The sequence below is a fragment of the Lynx canadensis genome, chromosome X, assembly GCF_007474595.2.
Source record: "Lynx canadensis isolate LIC74 chromosome X, mLynCan4.pri.v2, whole genome shotgun sequence".
NCBI lineage: Eukaryota > Metazoa > Chordata > Mammalia > Carnivora > Felidae > Lynx > Lynx canadensis.
The window spans coordinates 13,281,965-13,298,290 of NC_044321.2; the positions used below are offsets into that span (position 1 = coordinate 13,281,965).

Consider the following 16,326-nt stretch of genomic DNA (forward strand, 5'->3'; position numbering starts at 1 on the left):
GTGTGTGAAATGCACTGCATTACAAATTAATCCAACCCGCTGAAGCATCATGAGAACCGGAAGAATATTTTTGGCACACTTCATGCCCTTGGGCTCTGTACTAGGCCCCCAGGGATCTGAATCACTTGGGCACTGCTCTGAAGCTGTTTATAATTGAAATAGTGGAGACTAGGCAGACAATGAACCAATTCAAAATATATAAAAGTGATGACCAAGTTTCTTTCATAAAATATTGTTTTTTCTTTCATGAAATATTTGATTGAAGTCTGGCATGTGTCCTATACCCCCTCCCATTCCTGGACTTCTCCGATAATTCCATAAATATGAATTGTATCTTATCACAATGCTCGTTAAGTTCTTTAGGGATAGGGATAATATTTTCATTCATTCATTCATTCATTCATTCATGCACTCATATATCTATTCAACAAATTTCTTGAGTGCCTTCTAGGAGTCATTAGGGATGGAAGGGAGTGCTAGGTGAAGTAGAAGACTGTATATAAAAGACGTGTCAAACCCTTCAGTGGCTTCCCATATTACTCAGAATATAAGCCCAAGTCCTTAGAACCATCTGTAAAACCTTCCCTGATCCCCTAATCCTTTCCTATACCTTTGGTATCTTGATATTCATAGTCTGGTTGGAGGCAGAGAAGGCTGCTCTGTGAGGTAAGAAGGGGTAACTAGTGTCATTCATTTTATTCATTTAATTCACTCATTCATGCATTCACTCATTCTACACATCTCCATGTCAGGGCCTGTGCTGAATACTGCGTTATTGGTGGTAAATGATGTTTCAGTTCTCATGAACCTTATAGTCTACGGAGAGGAACTCTGGTGATGAAACAGGTTGGCAAATGTCTAAACATTCACACGTTTTGATGAGCTCTCTGAAATAAAAACAAGACCTAGGGAAAAGAATAATGGGAGAAACCTCATTTATACTGAGGGTCAGAGAAAGCATTTCTGGGAGAAGTAATCTTTAGATTGAGGCTCTAAAGAGGAAGATTCGTCAGGCAGGGGTAAAGGTGGGAAAGGAGATTTCTCAGGCAGAGGGAAAGGGTTACCAGAGAGGTTCTGAAGTTGGCACACTGACAGTGCTGGACTCCACCCTTGAGCCTTGGTCCCACTCTGCGTGGGGTATGCTCGTAGACCCCTGTGCCCCTGGGAAGCCAGTGAAGGCAGGTTTGTAGGAGGGGTGGGGGTGGAATAGAAGGAGGGCCTCTCAAGGTACAACCAGCTCAACACGCATGAGTTCTGGGAGAAGTTAGACACACACACACACACACACACACACACACACACACGCCCTCATACTGAGACACACTTTGTTGGCCAGAATTAAGTAGAGTCCACTCGTATTTCTATCAGGGACAAAATGTGCCAAACAGGAAAATTTCTCTTCACTTTCTTCCTCAGCTTCCCTAGGACTTCATGCCACAAGAGACTGACCTGTGTTCTGTGCAACCTGAACTTAAAATCAGAAGGCTCTTCCACTTGTTAGTTGAACTTGAACTACTCAAAGCTGTACTTTTCTTGTCTGGAATATGAAGGTCTTATATTTGCCCTATCTCCTTGTAACGACTTTTAGGCAAAGGTTTAAAAAATAGAAAGCATTATAAAATGTATATATCTAATTTGAGACTTGATTTTCAGAGCACTTTTGGGTTCACTGCAAACTTGAATCCAAAGTAGAGATTCCCCGTACGGCCCCTGCCCCCTTCCACAGCCTCCCCCACCATCAACATCCTGCAACGCAGTGACTGCTTTGATAACTACTTAGCCTTATTTTACTTCTCTCCTGAGTGTAAAACTACTTGTGGATTGAGGACCTGAGCCAGAAACGGAAAATTATTTCGATTTTGTCGTGATTTTCTTTTGAACGTTTGCCCTTGCTGCGTGCGGCCAGCATCACGGCCTTCTATACTAGGAGGTAACTTCGGTTGTTGCTTCCTTCAGGAGTCGACCCTCCTCCTTTGATTACATTTTCTTCTATTTTTAAAGCTGTGGAAAGTGCTAGTCTCTGAAAGGGAGGAAGTGGGTTAATTTGCATGAGAAAGCCCCTTTATTTAGTGGGTATTTAAAATCTCTAAATACCACCACCACTATCCACCCTCCCCCCCCCCCCCCGTGACTGGGAAAGCTGGAGAGAAAAGTCCAGTTCTCAGAGGTCTGAGACGAAACCCAGCCCAGGCCATTCCTAGTCACATTTGGAAATCTGGTCTTCCTATCAGGTTGCACGTTGAAATCTCTGTCAAATCTTTTTTTGTACACGCTCATAAATAATACTACCCAAAGTATCACTAATAGTCACGAGACACAGTGGGTGAATTTCAAGGACTGAACTGCTGTGGAGAAAATGAATGGACTGTTAATAGGATCGCTCTCGAATAATAGCTAAATTATTAAACTGTAGCGTGGGGGTGTCACTTCCTTAGTGTGGCAAATTAGATTCGGAGGTGCCAGGGCGAACGTCTCAGGAATATTACATTGCATAGCTCTCCGGAGGGATTTTAAGCTTTTCTATAGCCTTCTCTTTTACCAGAGCTCATGTTGATTTCTGGGGTTTTTTGTCGGCTTTTATTTGTAGAGGGTGTAGCAGACAGTATTGGTTTTCTGCCACGTCCCCTTGGTATCCACCTCTATGCTAAAGGCTCTTAACTGCAAACACCTGCAAAGCTCTGCCAGTGCCACTGGGAATCTTTCTAGCCCGAGGAGCATCCGGGGCCCACCCTCAGGGCAAGCCCGAAGTCCTGGAGGGCTAATCCCTTCACAGCTGTCCTCATCTAATGATGGATGTGACTTGGTGGATAAATCCCCAGCTGCTTCTCCCCTCTATTGGAGCACCTCTGAGCTGGGGTAACTCTGGGGTATGGGGTAACAATGGGCTCCGGGGGTTCCCCAGCAGAACCGCACTCCGGTGACCCCCAGTGTTCTGTTCGGTAAGGTCTCCTTTATTGGCTGCCTTCCTTTCCCGTCTCACGTCCCCCACTGCTGTTTCCTCCAATCGCCACCCAAAGAAATGAATGACTAGTACTCAAAAATCCCTCTCTTAGGTTCTGCTTCTAGGGCGACCCACACGAAGACAGAAAGTGAATATAAAGATTTTTTTTCCTACCGATGATCGTGAAGTGAAGGCAACACTTTGTAATTCCCTTTCACAGAGCAACTTTGCCAAGTGCCCTGCTCTGACCAAATGGCATCATGTTGCAGTGAGAAAGCCTTGAACTTCGGGGTTACATTCAATCTTAAGTTCAGATCCCACCTTGGCCATGGACTGGCTCATTGCCTTGTGGGACCTTGCTCATGTTATTTTGCTTCAGTGATCCTCAGTTTCCCCACTTACAAAAGAGGGATAAAAGTATCACCCTCCACAATTGTTGAGAAAATTAACTATATCAACAGAACAACACAGTGCCTGGCATATAGTAGCAGACCAGTAAATGTCAGTTCTTTGACCTGCAGTCGATTGTTCACAGCCTCTACCAGTAGAATGGAATGTTCTTGTCCTCATAGCTTTTGTCATGGGAGAATAAAACAGACAGACACCCAGAGCAAGAATGTATCAGGGTTCCTAGCTCTGTGTGATTACGAAACAATGGTAAAGATAAATATGAGGAAAATCTTATCTGGCTAATTTTTTTTCCAGTCCACTTTTTAACTATTTTTTTAAATTCTGACATTATAGATTAGACGGAATTGTGTTAACATTCTACTCTTGTGCTCTACTGTGGCAAACAAACAAACAAACAAACAAAAAAACCATTCATGACCAAAAAACCCCAAATAAAACAAAACACAGAGAAGCTTATAAAACTAAATATGGAACTAAGCTCTAACGGCTGAATGGAGAAAGGAATTAAAATAATTTAAAAATCACAAGTTTATGGTAAAGTGCAGAGAAACTGAAAATTTACAGACTGTTTAAAAACCGAAATTGCTGACTGTTCAGAAACTACCCAGATGGATCAAGCGGGGTGAACAGCCAGGAAAGAGAACAGGCGAATCTGCATTGTTTTAACTGCTTCCCATGCTACCCAGCTCTGAGGTGCGCCTGGCAGTTAGATCCTGAAGCAGGCTAATGCTGGCAGCGGACTCAGTGGGGTAGCCTGCCCGTGGGTAGATCCTTTTTCTGGGCTTGCAATTTTGATCTACACCCAAGACATCTGGTATACCTTATTGATTTTAGCGCCCCGACACCCCATTATGCAGTCAATTAAAATGCTTGGAATGGGGAGTTCATGGGTAGTCTTAGTAGATGCATCCAAACCTGCCGGATGGCCTTTCACCTCTGGAGAGTGGACTCAATGTCACTGAATCCACGGTTGCCATGCATCATGGGAAAACGAGACCGGTGCTTTGCCAACGGGGCAGTGTGGTCAGTGTGGCTGTGGGATGGCGTGCTGTCCTTGAAGAGTATAGGCCTCTAGAGGGAGTCCCCTCAGATCGGGGTTGAGGCACGTGGATGGGCACATGTGAGAAAAGCTCACACGATTGCTGCCTGTGTTTTGCCCTTCCCGACTACCTGCAAGGATGGCCAGAGAGTTGGGTGACCTTCAGGGTTGGGGTGGCTCCATTGTGAGCAGACAGGTCTGTTTGACACACTCAGTGATGGATTGCCAAATGCCAGCAGCTGTAATGGCTGAGTTGGGAAGCATATCGCCTGTCGCCAGACCCGAGTCTCCGCACTCCCTCGTTGTATTTCCTTGACCCTGAAACTGCCTTTCCCCATGAGAGAGCCACACTGATAGCAGGGACCATCAGGCTCAGGGTGGCCTGCATCAGGGTGACCACACACTGTTGTGTGAGCAGCTGTGCTATTGTGCTGATGTCCTCTTCCAGTTTGTCAATCATCATAGGTAAGGATTTAAAGGTAGCTTTAGAGGGTCCAGCCAAAGTGGTCATTATCAGCACGATTCTCTTCTGAGAGGTTGACATATGCACCATGCTCCCCACAAATCCTGACTGATTCTCCTTTCTTTCTGAAAATACTGCCAACTTCTTTTACATGCATGAAGAGCCGGGTGGTGAATGTGACATTGAATCCACTTTCAATCATAGCCTCTCACCACCTGCAGGGCCCCTGTCACCTTCCTGCCAGGTCATAGTGTTCCTTCCCACCCCCCCCACCCCCCCCACCCCCCCCCGCCCCCCCCCCCCCCCCGCCTTCTGCCCTTCCCCTTCCCACTCACTCCCCTTTTTCTCATTGGGCCTGCAGTTTGGGGCTTTCCCCAGGGCCAGTGACTAAAGAAAAGACTCCAAGGAAGGAGACAGCCAAACCCTAAGCATGAAAGGAAAACAAGTGATACATTTGATTACATTTGAATGAAGAAATTTTGTTCAACAAAAGACCCCATTAAGAAAGAGAAAAAGAGGGGCGCCTCAGTGGCTCAGTCGGTTGAGCGTCCGACTTCAGCTCAGGTCACGATCTCACGGTTCGTGAGTTCGAGCCCCGCGTCAGGCTCTGGGCTGATGGCTCAGAGCCTGGAGCCTGCTTCCGATTCTGTGTCTCCCTCTCTCTCTGCCCCTCCCCCATTCATGCTCTGTCTCTCTCTGTCTCAAAAATAAATAAACATTAAAAAAAATTTTTTTAAATAAAAATAAAAAAAAAGAAAGAGAAAAAGCAAGCCATAGAGCAAGAGAAGATATTAGCAGCTCCTATATCCAACAAAAGACTTTTATCTAGAGTAAAGAACTCCTATAAATTAAGAAGGAAATAGAAACCCAGTAGAGAAAAGAGCAAAAGGCTTGGACATGGGCTGCACAAAAGAAGATATCCAAATGACCGGTAAACATAAAATGTGCTCAACCTTATTACCAATCAAAGAAATGCAAATTAAAATCGCCACTATGCATCAAATAGATTGGCAAAAATGAAAACCTCTGACATTAGCAAGTATAATTTAGGATGTGGAACAACTGCAACTCTCATACGCTGCTGGTAGGAGTATCAGTTGGTGCCCTTGATTTGGGAAAGAGGTAGACATTATGTGTTGAAGTTGAAGACACTTATACCCTATGCCCCTCCAATGCATACTGTATAATTCCTTTTATTTAGCTTTCAAAAACAGAGTAAACAAGTGTATAGTTTAGGTATGCACACTTAGGTGGCAAAACAGTAGAACACTGCAAGGAAGTCATTACCATAAAGTCAGTAGGAAAAAGTCATGGAAACGGAGAGAGGAATTTGTAATGGGCCAGGAGTACACAGCAGTCTAACGGAGAGGTTGGCGATATTCTATTTCTTGACCTGGGTGGTAGTTACAGGAGTGTTTAGTCTACAAATAATTCATTATGCTACATGTTTGCACTTCATGTCCTTTTCCATGTGTTGTACTTAGTTTTAAGAAGGTTGAAGAAAAAGCTTTCTCCAAGTATGCTCTGAGAAACATTGGTTGATGAGATTTTAATATGTTACTCACAAAAAGGATTCCATGGCCAAATACATTGCAGCCCTGGGATAAATAAGGATGAACAGGTCTTTAATATGCCAGGATACACTGTGACATTCCAAGAGGAATCAACGCAGTGGTGTACGTGACCGTGGAACCCTTTTCTTAGTGGACATTTTACAGAGTATATACTTAGGAAAAGTAGATGGAGAAAGACATACAGCAAGTCCCAGTTTTATGCACCTGTTGACTTGGCCCAACCAAGGACTTCAGGAGGTTTATGGAAAGCATAAGATGCAAAGTAGCAAGCAAATGAGGTTTTAAGCTGTGCTGAACTGGAGCCCCTCAATATTATTAAGATCTTTATAATTTCAGGTGTTTAGTCCATTGATCCCAAATACTGAATAGTGAGGGGTCAGCTTTTACCCATACCCGTACTTTCTGCCATGTGTCTTCCAGTTTTCTTAGTCATTACATTGATAATTTTCTGTGGGTGGATGGGACAACCCATACTTGCTTACTTCTTGTTTTATGTTTATGTCAATCAGCTGTTTATAAGCAAAATCATCCTCATGGGATCCCACATCTGCCCTAATGCTGGTGCTGTAACTCCGCTCTCACTGGGACACTAGGTCCGTCAGCTTTCATTGTATCACCATCCCCGATAGTGGCTTAAATAAAACGACGATGGAGTCTTCTGCTGGCCTTAACTGGTGTCACTCGTGTCTGCGGGCCACCGCTGGATCAGCTGGGATATGAGCTGGTGGTTAACTGAGGCAGCCATTTGAGTTCCAGCCATGGATTTCTCTCATCGTCCATCAGGCAGTCCTGGAGGGGCTTCTTCACGTGGCAGCTCTAATGAGAGTCCTAAGAATAGCAAGAAAGGGACAGCCCCAACGCGCAAGTGCTTTTCAGATCTCTGCTTGTAGCACATTCGTGATTATCCTACTGGTCAAACACATCACATGGCCAAATCTAGAGTCAGTGTAGAAGGAGACTACACGAGGGTATGGATATAGAGACATTGGACAAATCAGGAGCCATTACTGCATCAATCGGCCAAAAGCACTTCTGTCATCATTATCTGCCGTTCATTATCAAAACTATCTCTAAAACCACGCTGACTTCTGGCACCCCTGATATCAGTCAAAATCACTGCTGAGTTGTATTTTTGAAAACAAACCTGTTCACGAGTTTGGATCATTTTCAAGGAATGATCCAAATAGGAAAGGCTGATTAAAATAGAGATCCATTACATTTTCAAAGATATGATGAAATGTAAACAGTTTCCTCTAGGGAAAGTGTGCAAGATGATTATTCAAGGAGAAATTTAATTATAACCTAAAAAAAAAAAAAACCCCAGGGATTCCAGCAGATATGGATTATCGTTAGATTGCATTTGTTACAGAAATACAAAAACGGTGACCTTTCTTTTAATTCCATTTGTTTTTATTTAACAAAATCTGTTCCCTGTTTTTTTTCAACACGACTCTGTCTTGTTTACAATGTAACTGTTGCAGGCTAAAACTGGACGGATTAACTCTGTCTTTTGGAAGAGCAAAAGCCTGTGATGTTGGGTAATAATGGCTGTGGGAGGCAGTAATGAAAAGGCAGAACAGTCCCAGGCCTGCTTCCTGTTGTTTTCAGGCACTGACAGTCTATGGCTACGGCCATGTTGAGGTGCCAAGGGACTCCTATCTTCAAGTCCTAACAGTATTTGGAGGCAATTTCTCTCAGCAGATGGCAAGGATCATCAGGTGACTCCAGATGGGAATACCAATCTTGATTCCATTTGACCACTGAAGGATTGATTTTATACTGTCGACACCAGAAGAAAGGATTGTCACTAAGAATTTTAGGCTCTCAGTTTTGTCATCCATGGTTAAGATGTCCTACTTTTTGCTTTGGAGGACGCTGGAGTCTACAGATGGTTTGGAATTTGATCAGGTCATAGTTTTTCTTCTAAGCTTTTTGTTTAGAAGTTGACATGATGATGTGATGATGACGATAGAGAGTAGCAGATCTTGCCAATTTCTTGACAAGAATCATATCATTTGACCTTTACAGCCACCCTCTTAAAGTTTAACACCCTCCACCTCCCCAACAGATCTCCGTAAGGGAGCTGATAACGAGCAGCAAAATGGGGCAGTAGGAGTCCTAGCACATCTTCTCTACCGTATCCACCCCGAAGTTTTATTGCTTGATGAAGTCATATGAAGTTACGGAACCCAAGAGAGACCGGGGAGCATCCTGGATATCTCACAGCTATAACTTTCAGGTACCAAATCCTTGAGAAATGACCTTTTACATTTACCTATAGTATTGTCTCTGTCTTAGGCCAATTAAAGGCACAGACTCAGGAAGCAGACTGCTTGGGATCAACCCCAGAGCTGCCATTTTACTAGCTGTGTGACCTTGGACAAGTGGTTAAACCTTTCTCGGCCTTGATTTCTTCAGCTGGAAAAAGGAAATGATAATAGTATTCTTTGCGAGTGGATTCTTGTGTGCGAAACAGCTTAAATCCAGTAGAGATTTGCAGGGTTTTAAACATTTTTTTAAGTAAAAAACAATTTTTTTCTGGTTTTAAAAGTAATGCATATTCTTTGTAAAAGTTTAAAAAATGAAGAGTTATACAAAATTTCTTTTAAACTTTGAAGTATCCACATTCTACTGTCCTGAGACAATACACCGAACGATCCAGAATTTAGCAGCTCAGAGCAATAATCATTACTTCATAACGCTGGGTCTGGCAGCTTGGGTTCAGTGTATCTGCTGTGTCCTGGAGGCTTGGCTGGGTCGGGCGGCCGACCGTGGCCTCCTTCACAGCTGGCAGCTGGCAGATGTTGACCAGGACACCTCAGTTTTCCTCCACATGAACTTCCCAGCAGGCTGTTCACTTGCCAGAGAACAGGTTGGTCACCTGTTCACACGGTGGTCTCAGGGTTCCCAGCGCAGCACCAAGAGACAAAGCACCGAAGCGCAAGCCGTTTCCATGCGTCTGCTGAAATCACACACCTGCCAAAGCCCCACTGGCCAAACCAGTGACATGGCTAAGCACAGATGTAAGGGGTCAAGGATAGATTTCGCTGTTTGATCTGAGGAGAGCCAAGGTCACAATACAAAGGTACAAGCATACGGAGATAGCAATAATTTGTGCTGTTTTTTTGTAATTCGTTGCAAATAAACAGTGTTAAAAATTACGTATACGTAAAATATACATGTGTGTGCGTGTATACATATACGTATGCCCTTTTTACATGAAAAAATACACGCCCAAACAAAAGTGATCATATTTCTTAATGATTTCTATATATTTTTTAAAGTGATGATAGCAAACAGGGTGTTTTCGCCTTGTGTTTTTTTCCATTAATTACATTCTGGGGCATTTTATTTTATTTTATTTTAAAGTTTATTTATTTTAAGAGAGAGAGAGAGCACGAGCAGGGGAGGGGCAGAAAGAGAGAGGGAGAGAGAGAATCCCAAGTAGGCTCCGTGCTGTCCGTACAGAGCCCAGTGCGGGGCTCGATCCCACAAACCGTGAGGTCATGGCCTGAGCCGAAATCAGTGAGGGCGTGGAGGCAGGAAGCAGCATTATAGGGAGGAGAAAAGACCGACGTTCGATAGGCTACAGTGCAGGGCACTGCAGGAGGGAGGTAGGGCAAAAAGCGAGGGAGGCAGGCACAGATCAGATGCTGAGGAATCTCTGGGCTAAGATGAGAGGTTATCTTGAAAATGGTGAGGGGCCATTGGAGGTTGATACACGTGACTTCTCTTTTTTTATTTAAAAATATTTTTAATGTTTGTTTATTTTTGAGAGAGAGAGAGGGAGAGAGAGAGGGTGGGGCAGAGAGAGAGGGACATGGAATCTGAAGCAGGCTCCAGGCTCCGAGCTGGCAGCACAGAGCCCGAAGTGGGGCTCGAATGACGCTGGGCTCAAACTCATAAACTGCGAGATCATGACCTGAGCTGAAGTCCGACGCTTAACTGACTGAGCCACCCAGGCGCCTCTATACTGGGGCATTTTAATGTCCTCATTTTAAGATGTACATAATATTACAGTGTATGGGTTTACCATGACAAATTTAAATAAAGTGTCTTGTAGGACTTTTAGGGTGTTTCCAATTTTGCAATAAACTTCTGAATACGTAGACTTTTATATAATTTTCTCATTACTTCCTTGGCATACAGATTTCAACTTCTGACATATTGGGAGAATACCCTCCAGAAAGATTCTCTCCGGAGATGATATTCAAAATACTCAGCAATAGATTGGATACTGACTGGGGCGCCTGGGTGGCTCAGTCAGTTAAGCGTCCAACTGTTGGTTTCAGCTCAGGTCCTGATCTCACAGTTTGTGAATTTAAACCCCACATTGGGCCCCGTGCTGACAGCTTAGAGCCTGCTTAGGATCCTCTCCCTCTCTGCTCCTCCCATGCTTGTGGGCTCTCTCTTCCTCTCTCAAAAATAAAGAAATAATTTTTTTTTAAAAAAAAAAAACGGATACTGACCTCAGTATAGAGCAGAGTCCACAAAGTAACCCTTTAATTGTTGGATTGAGCGGTCCAGGTTACAGGACAGAAGGCCAAGCAGCTGGGAGTGAGTAGTACTCAGAGGTGGTGGTGCTGGGATATCTTATTGACCAGTACAAGCATACTAAATGTCTGCCACGGAGAAACGTGTGGAATCTGTTTTCCATCACCCTCTCCACCCGGAGGTGCTGTCTTTCTTTTCAGTCTTTGCAAATCTGATCCATGATAACAACAAAAATAATACCATCTTGTTTTTGTGTTTTACTAACCGTAAGTGCGGGCACCGTTTTATGGTCCAACACCACTTGTATTGGGTTGTTATTGTTGCTTTTACTGAATTGCCTGTTTATGTCCTCTGCCCATTTTGGGGGGCGGGGATTCTTCTTCTCATTAGAAAGCTAATATTTGGGGCGCCTGGGTGCCTCAGTTGGTTAGGCATCCGACTCTTGATTTCAGGTCAGGTAATGATCTCAAGGTGGTAGGATGGAGCCCCTTACCGGGCTGCTTGGCATTCTCTCTCTCCCTCTCTCTGCCCCTCCCTCGCTCACGCTCCCTCTGTCTTTCTCGAAATAAATAAACAACAACAAAAAAGAAAGCTAATTATTTACTGATGCCTTACAGCGTGTCCCTTTTCTAATCCCTTGATAGGCATTACCTATTTTAATATCCACCATGGCCATATAAACTCATTATTCTACCTGTTTTAGAAGTGTGAAAATGGAGGCGGAGATTCAGTAGTGTGCCCACCAGGATCTTGTTTGTAAGTGATGCGGCCAAGAATCAAATCCAGACAGCTAGATCCTGTGACTTAGCTTCTTAATCATTCTGACCGATTCTCTTACTACTACAGTACTTCTAAGAGCTTTTTACATATGGATATTAACTGGGGTTTATTTTTGTTTGTTTATTTATTTTGAGAGATAGCATGCGAGCAGGGGAGAGGCAGAGAGAGAGGGAGACAGAGAATCGCAAGCAGGTTCCCCACTGTCAGCACGGAGCCCGAGCCGGGGCTCGAACCCACGAACCGTGAGATCATGACCTGAGCCAAAGTCACGAGTCGGACACTTAACTGACTGAGCCACCCAGGCGCCCCGGATATTAATTATTTTCATACATGTTGTACATTTTTCTCTGTCTTTCTACTTTTAACTTTCTTTACGGCATTGCTTGCTGTCCAGGTGTTCACAAATCTTACGGATGCACTTTCCTGTATGAATTTCTTCCAGTCTGATTGAGGTTGAACTGGCAAATAAGTGTCATCTATTTTAAGTGTACGCCATGACGACTTGATACACGTGTACATTGTGAAAGGATTCAGCTGATCGAATCAATTAACACATTCGTCACCCCACATATTTCCTTTTTTTTTTTTTTTGGTGAAAACACTTAAGCTCTACTCTCAGCCAATTTTAATTATACAATGCAGTGTTATCAACCGTAGTCATGTTATACATTAGAGCCTTAGAATTCGTCCGTTTTATAACTGATAATTTTATACTTATAACTGGTAATTTTATACAGTTAAAAATACTTGATATGGTCAAATGGCTCAAGCATTTTTCTTGATGGGCTTTGTCTCTAATAGCATTCTCAGATGTTCCCTATCTAAAGGATATAAAAATATTCATCTTTATTTTCTTCTATATAGACCTTCAGAATGGCCTGTGTTAAGAAAATATATGTGTTTAGACCCCAACTCAGACCTATTGAATCAGAATTTCTACAGTGAGAGCTAGATGTTGATGCTTTTAAAGCGATACACAAACTTACAGTCCAGGAGGACCGGTCAGTACGCACATGTATCTCTTCTTCTCAAAGCACATGAAATTGACTGAAGAAATAATAAATTAAGAAGATATCTACACAATCAGTTCCAGCTGCGTTAAAAAGTTGTGAAATCTCAAACTTAACTTTTAGAAGACCATGTAGGAGAATATCTGATTTCTGTATTAGAGTTCTCTAAAGAAACAAACCAATATATATACACGTACACATGCACACACATACACATGGGAAGAGAGAGAGAGAGAGAGACAGAGAGAGAGAGAGATTGATTTTAAGGAATTTGCTCATCTGACTGCAGGGGCTAGAAAGTCCTCAATCTCAAGGGCAGGCTGACAGGCTGGAAATTCTAGCAAGAAGTTGATACCTTGAGTCTGAAGGCAGTCTGGTAGCAAAATTCTTTCCTCTTCTGGGGACCTCAATCTTTTCTCTTAAGGCCTCCAACTAACTGGATGAGGCCCACATACACTATGGATGGTAATCTGCTTTAGCAGTCTACTGATGTAAATGCTAATCACACCTATAAAAAAACCTTCACAGCAACGTCTAGACTGATGTTTGGTCAAACAACTGAGCACAACAGCCTAGCTGAGTTAACAAAATTCACCACCACAGTAGGTTTATGACCCTGTGGCAGGAAAAGACTTATTTTTTTTTAATTTTTTTCTTAATGTTTTTATTTATTTTTGAGACAGAGAGAGACAGAGCATGAGCAGGGGAGGGGCAGAGAGAGAGGGAGACACAGAATCCAAAGCAGGCTCCAGGCTCTGAGCCATCAGCACAGAGACTGATGTGGGACTCGAACTCACAGACTATGAGATCATGACCTGAGCCGAAGTCGGACGCTCAACCGACTGAGCCACCCAGGCGCCCCTGGAAAAGACTTTTAAACCACACACACACACACACACACACACACACAGGGGGTGGGGAGAGAGACGCGGGGGGAGAGACAGAACTGGGGGGAAATGTTTTCATACTCTCTGAAGGTCCTCCTCCTCATTTGAGATGCCCCCCAAATAGTCCAGAGAGCTATTTTCTTTCTTACACTTCTGTGATTCCTGATAAACACCAAGAAACATAGTACAAGAACATAAAAGAGACGAGTGTGTTTTAATTTAGGCTCCACAAACCTAGATATTAGCCATGGTACCACAATATCCCAAGCCAAAATACCAAACAATGATGGATTTATTGTTTCCCTAATTTAAAACAAGCCTGATTTATTTTTAAAAATGCAACCTCAAAACACAACTCTCCAGACGTGATATGGAATGTATTATATGCCTAACCGAAAAACAAAACACTACTCGGTACAGTGGATTCGAAAATTATCTTGCTATTAATAGAACTCCCGGATGGCTGTGATCTGTTGGATATGATATATTCAGGTTTTGGCAGCTGCTGGGGACTGAAAACGAGACGTTCCATGTTCCATACGTTACTACTTAATAAAGAAACTAGGTCATAAAATAGCCCTTTGGTGAATTGTTTTATACACCCGTAACAAATATTTGTTGAATCTAAAAGCGTCCTTCTCGGGGCGCCTGGGTAGCGCAGTCGGTTAAGCGTCCGACTTCAGCCAGGTCACGATCTCGCGGTCCCTGAGTTCGAGCCCCGCGTCGGGCTCTGGGCTGATGGCTCAGAGCCTGGAGCCTGTTTCCGATTCTCTGTCTCCCTCTCTCTCTGCCCCTCCCCCGTTCATGCTCTGTCTCTCTCTGTCCCAAAAATAAATAAACGTTGAAAAAGCATCCTTCTCTTTCCTTTCATATTTTGAGATCCTGATGCTGAGCTACTGATTGAAGTGTCTGGATTGAGGACCTTTACAAACATATCTGTTGGACAGATGACACTTTCACGAGTTTTCGTCAGATAACACTGATCTCTTGTGCTAATCTCAAAAATTTCTTTTAGTGTTTGATTGGAAAACATTTCTACCTACCGGTAATATTAGTTTCAGGTGTACAATTTAGTGATTCAACACTTACATACAACACCTGGTGCTCATCACAAAAGGTGCCCTCCCTAATCCCCATCACCTATCTAACCCATCCCCCAAAGAAGCTTTTTTTAAAAAAAAATGAGATTACAAAAAAAAAAAAAGCTTTCGTGAATTTTGGGGGCTGTTTTTCTTATTTCAAAAAGACTTTGAGATGAGGGTTCATAAAAACCAATACGGAAATGCAAGTGGAGGTGGAAGAAGCAAGCAGGATGATGTGTCAAACCAAGTCTCCAAGAGGACGGCTTAGGCTCAGTCCTGCTCTGGGGATAGTGTAGGTCCTCATGAGGGCACAAGGGAGCTGGAGTATTTATAGACACCCCCATCCCCATGATAATCAGTGGATCAAGGCTCACTGCAGCAGAGAGTTCTAGGCACTTCTGGATCTCCTTGCATGGACAGACTGGGTTCTGGCAGCCTGCGGATTGTCCTCTAACGAAGAGATACAGGTGCCATCTGGGTGTGGTGGGGGCAGTGACAGGTGTGTGTGATGGTGGTGAAGGGCTCTAAGGGGATATGTGCAGATATCAGACAGCATCTGCCTCACTGTTCCACAAGGCGTAATTTGTAAGGGTCTCTCCACAAATTCAGAGCAAGCCTAGGTATGAAGGGAAGGAAGTACTGGGGCGCCTGGGCGGCTCAGTCGGTTACGTGTCCGATTCTTGATTTTGGCTCAGGTCATGATCTCACGGTTCATGAGTTTGAGCCCTGCGTTGGGGCTCTGTGCTGGCAGCATGAAGCCTGCTTGGGATTCTCTCTCTGCCTATCTCTCAAAAGAAATAAATAGACATTTGTTTTTAAGTGAAGGGAAGGAGGTACTATGTTGGCGATTTAAAATATTTTCCTTGGTGTCCCTGCCCCCCAGGTTGAGTCAGGAGAAAGGGGTTAAAGAGGAGTTTACATGGAGGTGGACGACTCTGTTATACTTCCCTCATGAGGGCAACCCCCTCAGTAGTTCCCGAAGTCTGGGAGAGGGTGGACAATGAGCAGGTCTGGAGGGCAAGAACAGAAAACCGATCCTGAAGGAGGTACTTGAGTCAAAGACAGAAAAATGAGCTCAAGCCAAGGCTTCACTGAGGAGAGGAAAGAGAAGGGGATGGTGGGAAACAGCTGGAACTGGAGTAGCCATTATTATAATTATAATACAAGCTATAACCATATTGTACAATATATATAATAATGCAATAGATGAATTCTTAAATTCTTTTTTTCAATTTTTAAAAAATATCCATTTATTTTTGAGAGAGACAGAGACAGAGTGCGAGCTGGGGAGAGGCAGAGAGAGAAGGAGACACAGAATCCGAAGCAGGCTCCAGGCTCCGAGCTGTCAGCACAGAGCCCGACGCGGGGCTCAAACTCACAGGCCGTGAGATCATGACCCGGGCCGAAGTCAGACGCTCAACTGACCGAGCCACCCAGGTGCCCCAAGAAATGAATTCTTTAAATAGCCATGATACAAATTGAATGCAGTACCCACATTCTGACTACTCAATAGCTACATGTGGCTAGTGGCTACCATATTGGACAGCATAGCTCTAGAACATTCCATCATCACAGAAAGTTCTGTTGGACAGCCCTGGCCTGGGGCTTACCGAGTGGATCAGGGGTTGAGATGTAATGGGCCTCT

At 43.7% G+C, this 16,326-nt stretch overlaps 1 long non-coding RNA gene and 1 pseudogene across 1 annotated transcript in view; one reads left to right on the top strand and one right to left on the bottom strand.

Moving 5' to 3' along the window:
• The window catches only part of LOC115507634, a 97,573-nt gene that overhangs the window by 55,472 nt on the left and 25,775 nt on the right, over positions 1 to 16,326 (top strand). Inside the window, exon 2 of the long non-coding RNA XR_003966756.1 lies at positions 8,497 to 8,667. This is a non-coding gene — a long non-coding RNA (uncharacterized LOC115507634). The remainder of the gene's footprint in view (positions 1 to 8,496; positions 8,668 to 16,326) is intronic.
• Positions 4,015 to 5,128, bottom strand: LOC115507632 (annotated as a pseudogene).